This window comes from Zalophus californianus, chromosome 1 (assembly GCF_009762305.2).
Source record: "Zalophus californianus isolate mZalCal1 chromosome 1, mZalCal1.pri.v2, whole genome shotgun sequence".
NCBI classification, from domain to species: domain Eukaryota; kingdom Metazoa; phylum Chordata; class Mammalia; order Carnivora; family Otariidae; genus Zalophus; species Zalophus californianus.
In genome coordinates, this window is record NC_045595.1 from 28,299,800 (window position 1) to 28,314,163 (window position 14,364).

Genomic DNA, 14,364 nt, shown 5'->3' on the forward strand with positions numbered 1-14,364 from the left:
GTTACAGATACTATGTTTGGAAAAGTCACAGGAAAACTGGATGAAGGTTAACTTCCTGGAAAAGGTTCATCCTAGGCTGCAGTAGGCAGCCTGGGATGGGTCAGGTCGCCTTTATCCAACTCGGGGTTGAGTTGACTCAAAGTTGGCTGATATTTTGAAAGATTTAGTCTGCCTCTTTTGCTCACATCCTTGGATATAGTTTGAAAGCCTATGGTGTTTACCAGTCTCCCTTGTCCTTCATGGATGTTGAACTCCAACAGTTTTACCCTTAGCAATGGGAGACTGTCATATTGAGCGCTTTGCCTTTTCAGTGATTTGCTTCTTAGCTTCCTAGTTCCACACCCTGCATAGCACAAAAATTAGGCAAATGCCTCCAGGGATGAGACTGCCCAAGATCAGGCTAATTATCTAGTACCTGCCTTTTTTCTGATGTCTCATGCCCTCAACTCCCAGCTGCTTTAGCATCCCTAAACTTTGATGTTTGTCTCTTTTGCCTTATGAGATTGCCAAAAAATCTTCTGCCTTCTCTGCTCCCAGGCTACAATCTTTAGTCTGATTTCTCAGCTTCCATCCCAAACCAAAGGAAGGAGGGAAGGAAGGACTTTATAGTGCCCTATGCTCTAGGAGTCTTGGTTTTCTTGGCAACTCTTTAATGTTTTCAAATTAGGTGCATTTCAGACTTTGCTTAAGTTAGCTTCTCTACTGTTTTTGAAGAAGTGTTGGTTTTTCATAGACCACCCCAATTTAGCCAGAGGCAAAAGTCCCCAGGTAGGTTGGCTGATGGGTTGGTTGGTTGACTGATTCTTTTGGAGATTACAAGGTTAAAAGGAGTGGAGATCGTCCGGTTCACACTGACTCCAGTGAGTTGTATTTGGGTTTTCTAAGCCTGAGACTTCTCAACTGCTGCTGTTGCCATAGATTTGTTTTCTTTCAGGATCAAAGTGGGTACTTTCATATAAAATCTTATTTTTAATTCCTTCTCTGGCAATTCTTTCCTGGATTCTTAGCTTTGCCTAAGTATACCTACAATGGAACCAGCATTCTCCAGCCACTAAGATAAAACCTCCTACTCCAACATCGTATGATCTTCTCATTCTACTCGTTAATGAAAAATGTCCAAGGCCAACCACAATAGATCCTCATGAACCATACAACATCGAATCCTGTGCACAGGGAAGTTTCTGACATCTAAAATTTCCTAGGAGCTTCAAGAGCTTCCCCTTGGTGGAGTCACCAGGCTCTGGTGTGGCAGCCTTGGGCTCCAGTCCCAGGTTAATTTAATACAGTAATATAACTACTTCCCTTGGAAATAATATGTTTATTCTGAAATTTAGGAGTTAACTTCATATTTATTTATTTTTATTTTTTTATTATGTTAATCACCATACATTACATCATTAGTTTTTGATGTAGTGTTAACTTCATATTTAAACACTTAATCCACATGAGCTATGTAGCAATCATTTTGGTAAAAATTGACTACAAATGTTTATATATATATCCAATTTCAAAGAAGACATCAAACTAATAGTTTTGGTTCAGTGATCTCTTTTAAGACAGATATGTGAAGCAATTTTTGTATTTTGTCAGCAGCCTTAAAAGAAATTTCAAATAACCACAAATCATTGTTACACTTTAGAGTACTTGAGACACTCCAAATAAATATTTGATGATAGATGGACAGTAGGTGGAGGAATGGTTTCATCTAATATGTAACAGAAGAAAGTGACAAGACACCCACCCTTATGCTTATCAGGGAACAAGATGAGAATGCTCTGGCAGAATATCACTCTTATAGTTGCCAGTAATTGGCCCCACTTGAAGCAAAGAGGAGGGATTTAAACAGAGGCACTATCTGACTTAAGCCTTCCTGTATAATGCAGGGACCTGGATACAGACAGACATAAGACATACGGTAAAATAGTCAAATTATTCCCATTACCATGTGCCATCTCCAAGTGTGGCTTCCTGGGAATTAATCTGAGGAAGTGCCATTTGATGCCTTCTGATACAGTACTCCATGTTAGTCATTTTTATTTACTTGTTTGCTTTATAGGCCTAAGTTTTTTTTTTTTTTTATTTGTCACTCAGTCTTAAAAACTAGATAATTGTGAAAACTAAGGAGTTAGTTTAGGATACGTGCTATGTTCTGATGTCTTTCCTTATCCCCATCATTTGGATGCAACAACAAATTCTCTTTATCAAAAATGTTGAAAGCTCTTTGAGATTACTGCTCTGTTAGGACATCTAGCCTAATAGGCATGGAGCTCTCCACCATGTGGGTAGCTGGAGAATGTAGCAGCCGACTCGGGATAGGACTGTTCACAGTGAATGCAGACTCCAGTTCCTTTAGGACTATAAGAGACCCCATGGCAAGTCCCCATTGACAGAGCACTTGTCTCTTCTGTAACACGCCTATATAAATAAGAGAAAATATCCAGGCATCCAAATGACAGGGATAGGGAAAGACATCAGAACATAACACATGTCCTAAACTAACTCCTTAGTTTTCACAATTATCTAGTTTTTAAGACTCAGTGACAAATAAAAAAATAAAACCTTAGGCCTATAAAGCAAACAAGAAGTAAATAAAAATGACTAACATGGAGTACTGTATCAGAAGGTATCAAATGGCCAAAAAAGAAAAAAAAGCATTATCTGTATATGGCAGGCACTGTGCAAAGGATATTACTTGAAATCTGTTCATCTTCACGACAACTCTTCAAGGTAAATACTCTCATAATCCTCATTTTGATACATGAGAAAAATGAAGCACAGAGCAGCTTAGTAATTTACTCCAAGTAGTAAGCAGTAGAGAGTCAACCTGAAACTAGGTCTCAGGATGCCATATCACAAACCCTCAACCACATCCTTTATAGGCCTCCTGGACAGTATTGATCATCTTAATGTCTCGCTGCGTATTCCTTATACTTTAATAATGTGACTATGGATTATGGACATGTGCCTTTCCTATCCGTCCTTAAATTCTGAGCTAAATATAAAATTAATGACATCTTGGGAGCTGTGATTCTTCCCTAACACATTTTGCTAAGAACATGGCTTATGAAATCTTTTTATCTAGTTGAAATGTGTTTACTAAGTCTTGCCAGGAAGTTCATTCTAGGGGGATATTACACATGGGCAATGTAAATTGCTCTAAGGGCTAAGAAGCCTTCATTCCAACTAGTTTTTTGCCGCCACGTATTAAGTAATTTAATAGATTTGGAAAATGAAGCACCTGGTCTAACCCCTTTCACAAGTTACTAGGACTGCATAAAGATCAGTCACTCTACACAGAGTTGTACAACTCCCCATCTGACACATGGAGCTGCCTCCCTCAGTGTTGTTTGCAAACAGCACTAGTGTTTAGACCAAGTATCTCTGATCGGAACAAACCTGTTCCGATGGCCTAGTGACTCCACGCTGCAAATACGCATTTTGATGAGCATTTCTGAGCGCTGGAGGAAGGAGACCTGGGGCCCCAACCTGAAGGCCAACATCCTGTTCCTGGCTTTTCTGGCTCATAGCTGTGCCACCATGAGCAAGTCACACTATATAAGCTTTGGTTTCCTACTCAATAAAAGATGCCAGTCTACCTCATGACGTTCTTGTAATGGTGGTACCTGTGAAAGCACTTTGAAAAACTATTCAAACTGAAGATCAGATATGTGACATATATACACAAACTTATACACAGCACCAAGGGCTAAGTCGTACATATCAACCAGATGCCAATAGCTAGATGATTAACCAGATAGAAGACAGAAGTCCACTAAGCCACCCCCCAGAGGAAGTGAGCCTATGAGGAGATGCCCAGTTGCTATGGTGATGGGAAAGGACAGAGCAGTCCAGGCAGAGGGACAGGGAGGGAAAGGAGGGCACAGGTTGGCTACAGATGTAGGTTCTAGAGAGCCTTCCCAATGAGCACTGGGGTAAGTGTGGACTTCTGGAAATAGCAGCAGACAAGAATTCACTCATTAACAGAAAATAACCTGATATAGAAAGGCTGTGTGCCAGGCACCATAATCCAAAAATACCAACATGCAGGATCCTGCTTGATCTTCATAACAAGCCAGTGAAGGTATGCCCCCTATTTATTGATTAGGTAACAGAGGCTTTGAGCAATTTATTGTCAGGTCCAAATAGAGAGTAAGTGATAAACCAGGTTCAAACAGGATCTGTAGAACTTGTTTGAACCTGGAGCTATGTTCCTTGACCACCTTGCTGTGCTGCCTCTCTAAACCAATGTCAGGATACAAACCAGCACATCTATCAAGCTATATTTCTGTAGAACAACTTTGTGTTTAAATACATAGGGAAAAAGTCAGGTATGGTATACACTCAAATGTTCATAGCTCTCTTTCTGTGCAGTGGGATCACAGGTGACTTTCTCAATACCCTTAAGTATTATCTGACTTTTGTAATCAAAAAGAGAAAGCAATTAAAGAGTTAAAATACATCTTTATTTTTTCCTTCCTAAGGACAACTCTTATTTCCAAAAGCTTTAGGTCATCTGTGTAAAAAAAAAAAAAAAAAAAGAAATGAGGAAGTCAAAGGGACAGTTTGTTAAGGGTTAAGTATTAAAATTTGATAAATTTGATTAATAGCTTAAGTATCTGTGGGATAGCAGGAAACCACTGAAAACACTGGAGTGAACCTAGTGTAGCAAAGGAGGTTGGGCTTGAGGTTCATGATGGCAGGGGTGGGGCACCCTCATAGGGATGGGGGTCAGTGTGAGTGCTTTACAAAGTAGTCCCCACTCCAAGACTTTCAGAGAGAATTCGGGCAAGAATCACTAGTCTAGGATCCACTGTACTGGTGGGAATCAGCAATCCCACTTCTAGTATGTTGGCTGGGAGAAAGGCTAAGAATCACTGATACAGAAAGAGATAATCAGTAGAGGGCTATGCAATTAGGTAAGACAATGATGGGATAAGGTCAAGGAAAAGCAGAAATGATAGACATAGAGAAGATCCATACTTGGAGACTAGAAAAAAGATAAAGGGAAATGGGGGGCGGGGAAGAGTAAGCAGAGGTGTGGGCGGGAGGGTATTAATAAGAATATTCTATGGGCACCTGGGTGGCTCAGTTGGTTGAGCAACTGCCTTCAGCTCAGGTCATGATCCTAGAGTCCCAGGATTGAGTCCCACATTGGGCTCCCCGCTCAGCGGGGAGTCTGCTTCTCTCTCTGACCCTCTCCCCTCTCATGCTCTCTCTCTCTCTCAAATAAATAAAATCTTAAAAAAAAGATTATTCTAAAATAAATGTTTCTTATAATGGAAGAAGCCTTCAAAATGTAAAACTACTTGTTTCAAAAGAAAATTTTCCTTTGCTTTGGCAAAGGAACGAAGTCCTAACCATGAGGATGACTTAAAGACACAGGCTTCTGGCCCAGATGGGATTCAGGAACCACCTCGCTCCAAATTCCAGTAGGTTCATGAATCACAAATCCCAGGTACAATTCAGTGGGGCAACTCCAATCCATGTTTCAAAACTTGTGATTTTCTACAAGTTTATTTTGCTTGGAGGAAAAAAATTAAATGTATCACATTTTATTTCTACACTTCTGTAGGACTTCTTCTATAAATGCCCAAATCTGGGGGCGGGGGCAGTTGGAGGGGGTGCGATATTCTAACCTCGTGTCATTTTAGCTTCTGCATTACTGACACGATGCTGCAACTTTAAGGTAGAAAAATTTGCAGCAGAAGCAGCTCCACTTGGTAACAAAACTGCCCTAATTTGGACTACGAATAAGCAACCTATTTCCTGAGCACCGCAACAAATGAAGCAGACACTTAATCTCATTTAAATCTTGGAAAACTCTCCAAGGTTCCATTTAACAGATGCAAAGTTGAGACGCAAAAAGGCTTTATTGTGTGCCTAGGATAACAAAGTTGGTGGAAAATAGCAAATAGTGATTATTAAAGAAGGATTCAACATGTAGCACTGTTAGAGTCAACGACATTCAATTTTGTATGAGACCAACAGAATGTGGCCAAATAAAAGTATTTAATGTGACCGGCTTAATGAGTTCAAAACAATGATTAGTAATTAACACACCAATCTTCTGAATGTCAATGGAGAGCTCTAAACTGCTGGGGAAAAAAATTTTTTTAAATAGTGTTGGAGCTTGCTTGCAAAGTTTCTTGAGTTGATTAAATATTCCCTCCAAAATCTTGTTTACATTATTAATTTGCTCAATCTCTGTCTTCAGAGAAGTGTAAATTTCCACTTGGTCCCTGAAGAGTTAGCACATATTTTTAATTAAAATGGTCTTGAATAAATTGAGTTGTTATTCTTACAGGCTGTAATACTAATAGTATTAACTCCCAATAAGACAGAAGGTAAAAAAAAAAAAAAATAGGGTACATTAAAAGTATGCACACATAGGGGCCTTGAACAGTGAAAGATTTATCTAAACTTCATAAAAAGATCTGACTCCAAATTATGAAAAAGGGACAGTGAGTCATTTCTAGTTTTCATGAATGATTCACAATAGTAAAGAACGTAAAGATGTGTCAAAAGTTTACAAGGTCAAAGTACAAACTGAATGCTTCCTTTAGGAAAAGCTAAAACAAAATTAAACACCATGAGAAAGACTTTGATGCTTTTCTCTCTTATGATCTAAATGACAGTAAGAGTTATGTGCATAATGATACAATTATATGCTGTCATGAACAGTTTAATTATTATATGCCCGAGCAGTTTTTTTCTTAAAAAATCAAGTGCCCTTCCTCATCTGAATGCTTCTAACCTAACTTTGCCATTCTTTCACTATATTCAATTTTCTATGGACACAGAGGAGTGGTCTGTCATTTAAAACGATGCTATTAAAATCCTCTCACTTTACTTTTAAGCTCTTAAAGGCTAGGTAGCATTTTGTCAGTATCCACCATGCCAAGAGGCTGAACTCATTCATTCTTTCTACTGCTTGAATGCCTCCTTCATGTCAGGTACCAGGCTAGAATATGGGACATACCCTGGAGGCCATGGGATCTTACTGGCAAGTAAGGAGACTGGAAACAAGCAGGGAACTGGACAACAGAGAGGCAGTTTTGGGCCAGTCAGCCCTGGTTTAAATCCTAGATGTGCCTTTGGATACATCACTCAAGGTCTCTAACTCAACCTCCTCCTCATCTGAAAAACAGAAGTGATGAAAATCCCTACCTCACAGATTTGTGAGGATTAAATGAGAGGATGCAACGCTTTTCATTTAATTCCATGGCACATAGTATATACTCAATGCATATTAGTTGCCATAAGGATGCTAATTATATTATTACACTTTTTGCATGATAACAAGTCCCATGAAGAGCTATGTAAAGGATGCTAATAAGAGCACCAGGAAGAGCAAGAAATCTCCCTAGAGTAGTTCAGTATGAACAGACAGACTACAGAGGAGAGCACACCAAGTAACGAGTCTTCGATATCTAGGAGAAAAAAATAAATAAATAAACAGAGTGTTGTTCAAGAAGAACTCTCAAGAGAAGATGTCATGTTCGTTTCAACGACTATTTCATCTTAAGAAAGCAGTCTTCAGCTACTGATCAAACCAGAACCCTAGCCATGCTGATGATTATCATCAGCATCCATAAATTCATTTGCTGCATCACATCTTGGCATGTGAACGCTCATTTGTTACAATTATCCCTCCAGTTTGACATGAAGAGAAAGCAACCATAAAGCAACTTCTATTACCCTGGGAAGCTCCTCTAAATAATTAAAATTCTAAAGCACTGCTCAAGCTGAAAGCAGATCAGCCCCTCATTGAAGGCACGTTCTATTAAATAAGCTCATGTTTGTTGTTCTTGCAACCCAAGTCCTTGAGCTCACAAATCCCACAGCACCAAAAGTCATTATTTTTTAAGCTAATTTAATTTTTTAGGTCCCAAATCTATCTTTGGGGGGAAAAAATAAGCCACCATTTCTTACACACAACTTGGGCCCTTTCTAGGTACTCGTCATTAGGCTAAGCTTATAACATACATGATCTCATCTTCCATAGTTTTCCAGGGTGATGCTACTATTACTCAGAGTTTTAAAGGAAACTGAGGCACAGAGAGGTTCAAACCCTCACCCAAGTTTCATTAGCTCAAACATATTATAGCTATGATTTGAACCCAGCTTCCAAGTCAATGTCCATATCCACCCTATTACCGCATAAGCACCTTGAGAATATATTTTCTTTTCTTTTTTAAAGCAATATTTACATTCCAAATGCAAATGAAGGTCAGGTGGGGGTGAGGTGTGGGGCGGGAGTAAATAGGTGGGAGCAGGAAAAGGAGGTAAATGACTCGGCCATTGCAGGCAGACGTTTAATGAGAATTCACGTAGGGTCCAACTCAGGTTGGATTTTCATGAAGATCAGACAGGAGTCTCTTTTTCACCAAAGACTGAAATCCATTTTAAGTCAGGGTCTTAGACAACAAGGGCTACTCACTTCCTAGTAGACTTTGAGGACTGGTTTTTTTCCCCAGTATTAAGCTTCAGACCTACCATCTTCTCATGAGCCTTTACAAGGGGACAGTCTACTCTTCCTCATGAAACAGGATGAAAGCAACTTATCTACATGCAAGTCTCTAGAACCAACGAGTGAACCAATTACAAATGAAAACAGGCTTGTTGTAAGCATTAATTAAAATGAGATAATCTTTTGCTTAATTAGTGCAGTGCCAGGCATACAGCAGGCATTCAATATATGTCCATGCCATTACTAATAACGTTTATGGATATTATGATTCCTAAAAAGAGTCCTTTAACTCACATGGGAGCAATATCCTATACCACATGCCCTTTTCTCAAGATTATGCAACCTAATAGAAATAACTAAAACAAATGATTAGCTTCTGCAAATGAGGAATCCTGCAAATGACTGCTCTGTTTGACTTGTAACAGCTACATGCTCAACTGGAAAATTTATTTTGATAAATGTTTGTCAGTAGGGAAAATGGGCTAGGATAAGGCTGCATCAGAAAAAGGAAATTCGTAAGGAGGAAAACAATTTTATTTTAAAGGATCAAAATCCATTATTAAACACACCTGCTTACCAAATGCAGCTTAAGTGAAATACCACTAACAACTGGGTAAACTGTGTCCAGCAGTGGTTGGACTCATGCAATGAACTGATTAATTTAACTGGTCAATTAATCCAAAAGATGTCCAGTCCATGTGCACGAAGACTATGCCAGTGAGCCAGACTAAGAGAAAGAGTTGCCATATAAAGGGCCACCAGACTCAATTAATTCACATTTGATCAGATTCCCTGGATAATAATGGCTCACAGCTGGATTTGTATAACACGAAACAGAGTTGCATTTAAATAATAATTTTTTTAAAATATCTGAAAAGGTGTATCTTTTTTACTTATCACATAGCCCAAGGGAAAAAGAAAGGTTGCATAATTCCTGGATACCTCAAATGAGGGAGGCTCCCAGTCTTCACTGAAGTTCAAGAGCATTAACTTCACACCTACGCTGTCACACTCACCCCTGCCCATCTCCCAAGACCAGACCTGACCTGCTACCTTCCCTTCCATGCTGACTTTAGACACAACTATCAGTTTTGCTAAGTTGCACTGTGGGGGGACACTATGTCCCTTCTTATTAAAGACAACACGAATTATGGAACTAACCTAATCTCTTGCCCCAAAGATTTCAGTGTTTAACTCAACTTCCCCATAATTCACTGTATGCAGCAATTAAATTAATGGGAGCGGTGGCAGCATAGAATCCTTTAAGCCCCTATGGGGGCTTGTTCCTTTGATTAGACCAGATCAAGGAAGCTGCAGCTATTTGCAGGCAGATTAGAGGGGCTCCCTTTTTTATTGCCATCAGGGCTGAAGATTGAAAGGTCAGGTGTGTTGACATTTTACTCATCTCCATCTGTGACAGTTTACATTGAGATTATTCTTAAAGAAGCTTTTTAATACAGTAAGAGGACCATATGGATGAGGAGGCATGAAGGCGCCCTCATACATTTCAGGCAAAGGTACCAAGCGGGTTTATGCCTGCCTGCTTCATCAACACACCCTGACTGCCACCTCCAGGTGCCAATAATGGATGCAGGAAATCAGTGTCCTGATGCTCTGTGAGATAGGAAGGGGGCCTTCAGGGTCATACAACATTTAATTATGCTCTTCACGGTTTGGGGACTATGTTGCATGTTATTACATTTTAACGTTTGGTGGAAAGAAAGCACTTCTTATCTGTTCATCAGTCATTCCCAAATCTAGCTCAATCAAAATCACTTGAACTTTTTTTTTATATTAAAAAAACAAAGTTGACAACCAGCTTCCCAAATCTCACCCCAGAGCTGGTGAGTAAGTGTCTCTTGGGGACTTGGCCCAGGAATCTCTAGTTTCCAAGAGCCCCACTAGAGGTGGTTCTAGTAAAGACCCAGTTCAAGGACTCACTGGTACATGTCACAAAGCCAAAGTATAAGAAAGTTTACCTGAAAAGAATAAGTAACAATGCTCAATGAAGTTAAACAATGAGTAGGTTAGGACAGTCAGCTGCCTGGGATTAAAATCCCCTTCCTCCACAGCAAGTAGGGTATATAAATTACTGAATCTCTCTGGGTCTCATTTTTCCTCACTTTTAAAATGAGATTAATACCACCTTCCACAGGTACCTCTATGGAAAGCACTTAGCATGGGCCACAACTATATTAAGCTACCCAAAACTATGAGTGATAATTATTTTTTAACCAGATCCCAGAAATTCTAGAAAACAAAGCCCATTGTATCATAGCAAACAAATACCCCACAAAACAGAATAGTCTTTTTCCTCTAATTCTTTACACTTAATACTATGCTTCCTATGGGATAGGCTGAAATAATGACTAAATTCTCATTTAAAGCTGCATTACTTAATAATTTACTTAATTCAAAGGCACCGTCAATTCACTAATAGCTTTGCTGGAATTAAAGAAGGAAAACAAGTACGTGATGATTGCAAACTGCATCCCAATTTCAGAAATGTGAAGATGTACTGGGGTGAGGTAGGATAGGAGAACCAGATGCTATCAAGACCCAGGGAAGGCTGTATTAACAAGCCTACACATCCCTAATCACACACAAAGTTCCCCCGAGGGGTCGTCAGCAGAATGAGAATCCTACAGAATATTCTAGAGTCAAATCATCTGGAAGTCACTGCCTATCATTGCTCTCCTCCTCACCACCTCTCTTCATAGATTCATGAGGCATATTCACATATTACAATATCTGAAGGTTGAGAAGTGTTTCAACAGATACACCAGTTGAACTTGCCTTGAACTTTTCTGCTGACCCTTTGGGGAATAAACTTTCTCAGTACATATTTTGATAAATGTTAAAGTAAAGCCAAGTTTCTTGGCTATAGTAATTATGAATATCTTTGTCCAAATGTCTTGTCTCGTCAGAGTAAAAGGCCTATGGGGAAAGAAGTCCGATGTCTTCAGACTAACCACAGGATTCACAGCTTCCTTCCAAAGATAATAAGACCCTTTCTTGTTATTTATTAGATGGTAAAAAATGAGCCATGAGAAAACAGGGAGAGCCATTACTTTTTCTGAGCAACCTTATAAGTTGACGACATTGCTGAGCATTTATATTGCAGGATAATTTGACAAAAAGACATTTTTACAGTTTTTAATTATCCCAATGATAAGATTAAAAATCCAGGAACTGTTTATTCAGATTCATCTTGGTAAAATAACTACATTCAATAAACACACAATACAGAAGCTTTAATTTTACATGTGGGCCAGGAGGATCCATTTCTCCCAGAACATGTATCATCCCATATGTGCTGTGATTTACAATCCCCAAAGCATAAAGTTTGAATTGTGAGTCTTCTGTTTAGGATTCATTGGAATTCTAATCCTATAGTCACACTAAAATAGATGCAGCCTAAAAGAAAATTCTCCACATTTTAAAGCCAGATGGCCCATATAAGCTAAATATTTTTTCATTCCTTGTTCAGAGGAAAATTCACGTTGAAAGTAGTGAATTAATTTAAGTAGATATTAATTTAAGTAGACATGAATTTAAGGGATCCTTAGTCATCAATCCCAAACTTAAGACTCTATTTAAAAATGTATTTTTTAATGAAGTTTAAAAAATAACAAAAAAGAATATATATAGCAACCCTGGCACAGAAAACTTTTCCTTAAAAAAAATCCCCTAATGTTAAGGGGGAAAAAAAAAAATTCAGTTCTAAATTCCATGGTATGACCAAATTTTTTTCTTCAAACTGAAAAATGAGATCTTTATTTGAACTATTTCTAGAATCACCAAAAAAGGTCTTATTATTTCAAATTGTCTGAGTAAATATGTTATCGAAGAGTGAGCCTTAATCACAATTTTCCTTGTGATTAAAAAATAACAAAAATCCAATTCTACCATTTCTTTGCTCTTTTTTTTTTTTTTAAAAGAAAGATTTATTTTAAACAGAGAGAGCAAGCAGGGCCCTGACACAGGGCTCGCTATCCTAGAACCCTGAGATCATGACATGAGCTGAAATCAAGAATCAGAAGCCTACCCACCTGAGCCATCCAGATGCCCCCAACTTCACCATTTCTAGTCTTAGACTGATAGAAACCCAGGACTTGGATTGTATTTTGCAACATTCTCACACATTCTACACTTACATTTTCTCTTCTATTGATACAAATATATATAAATATACATAGAAAGACTCCCCAGCAGCCCTGGGAGACATTACCATACTGAATAAGTCCGTTAAATGAAATCAAGAAACTAATAAAAAGGATAGCAACGTTCTTCTCTTCATCATATTTAACATCTCTGTTCTTTAAAATGAAAGGAATCAGCTATACAGTAGCCTTAAAAATGCCATATAGTGGGATCTACTCTCCAGCACTCTAAGAACTGTTCAGTTATACAAGACAGGACCTCTTCAAATTATAGTTGACTCCTGAACAACATGAGGATTAGAGGCACTGATCCCCCAGGGCAGTCAAAATTCCACGGGCAATTTCTGACTCCCCAAAACTTCACTATTAATAGCCTACTATCAACCAGAAGCCTTCCCCTAAACATAAACAGTCAATTAACACAAATTTTGTATATGTATTATTTACTGTATTCTTACAATAAAGTAAGCTAGAGAAAAGGCAGTGTTAAGAAAATCATGAGAGAAAATACATTTACAGTCCTGCACTGAATTGAGTGAAAAAAATTCCATGTATAGGGGCGCCTGGCTCACTCAGTCAGGAGAGCATGAGACTCTTGACCTCAGGGTTGTGAGTTCGAGCCCCACGTTGACTGTAGAGATTACTTAAAAATAAAATCTTAAAAAAAAAAAAAAACATGTATAAGTGGACATGCACAGTTCAATGTTGTTCAAAGGTCAACTGTATTCCCTACTTGGGATAAAAACGTTGGAAGCTTTTTCCTTCTGCACATTACCTGTATGTTGGTCCATTAGGCATTCAAAGTCAGTTTCTCAACAAACAGTCTTAGAAAACAGACCGTTATTTTGTTTAAGGCAAAGGTCTTCAAAGGTAGTCACAGGTAGGCTGAGGATGGGAGGCCCCAAACAAGCCCGAGCTAGAGCACCTCTAATGGAATCGGTTTGATAAACTGAGTTTCCATGTAAGATTATAACTTAAAAAAAAAAAAAAAGAATGTGCAGTTTAAAAATAAAAATCTGAAAACCACTAGTTTAGTGGAAGTGGGACACGCATGCAAGATAGGACTCACCCCTGCATCAGGGTCAGGATCCCGGGCGGGATGACCCATTTGCTGAGACAGTCCTTGTACCCAAAGGCCCAGAGCAAAGGGCCACATTATGGAAAGTGCCCCGGCTGCCAGGGAAAAAACTAGCAACATCTGCGTGCCAAGAGCACCTCTCTACATCCTATTACTGACTTGAGTACTGATTCAAACAGAGGTTGAAGCATTCACAGTCCGCCTAATGCAGGGCCAGCCCACAGTAAACACACACACTGAAGGGGTACCTATGATGGGCCAGGCATCATGCCAGGAGCAGGAGGACCTTGCTGAACACAAAGAGCACAGCCCCTGCCACCCAGAGGTCAAGTCTAATGGAAGAATGGTCATTAATCAAATATTAAAAAGAACTGCCACATAATGAGCCCCTGCTGGGCATCAGGTGCCATTCGAACATCAGCTCCTCTCATCGTCACCACACCTCCATGTCACAGAAGCAGCACTGAGACACACAGAGGTCCCGGGACTGCTAAGAGGCCAAGTTTGGCTGGAGGCGCAGCCGATGGCTTGAGATTCCAGGCTCTCAATCATCAGACCCTCTTCTCCTCTCTCAATCATGATCCTCAACCACCCAATGCACACAGCTGAGACAGGTCCTCAAAGGACAGACATGGGATGCTAAAAGTCTGTAA

General features: G+C 39.3%; 1 protein-coding gene and 1 pseudogene across 10 annotated transcripts in view; both read right to left on the reverse strand.

The window, feature by feature from the left end:
* Positions 1–14,364, reverse strand: part of FHIT (fragile histidine triad diadenosine triphosphatase) — a 1,457,066-nt gene that overhangs the window by 706,995 nt on the left and 735,707 nt on the right. The gene's annotated exons all lie outside the window — the stretch shown is intronic.
* Positions 897–3,525, reverse strand: LOC118357202 (annotated as a pseudogene).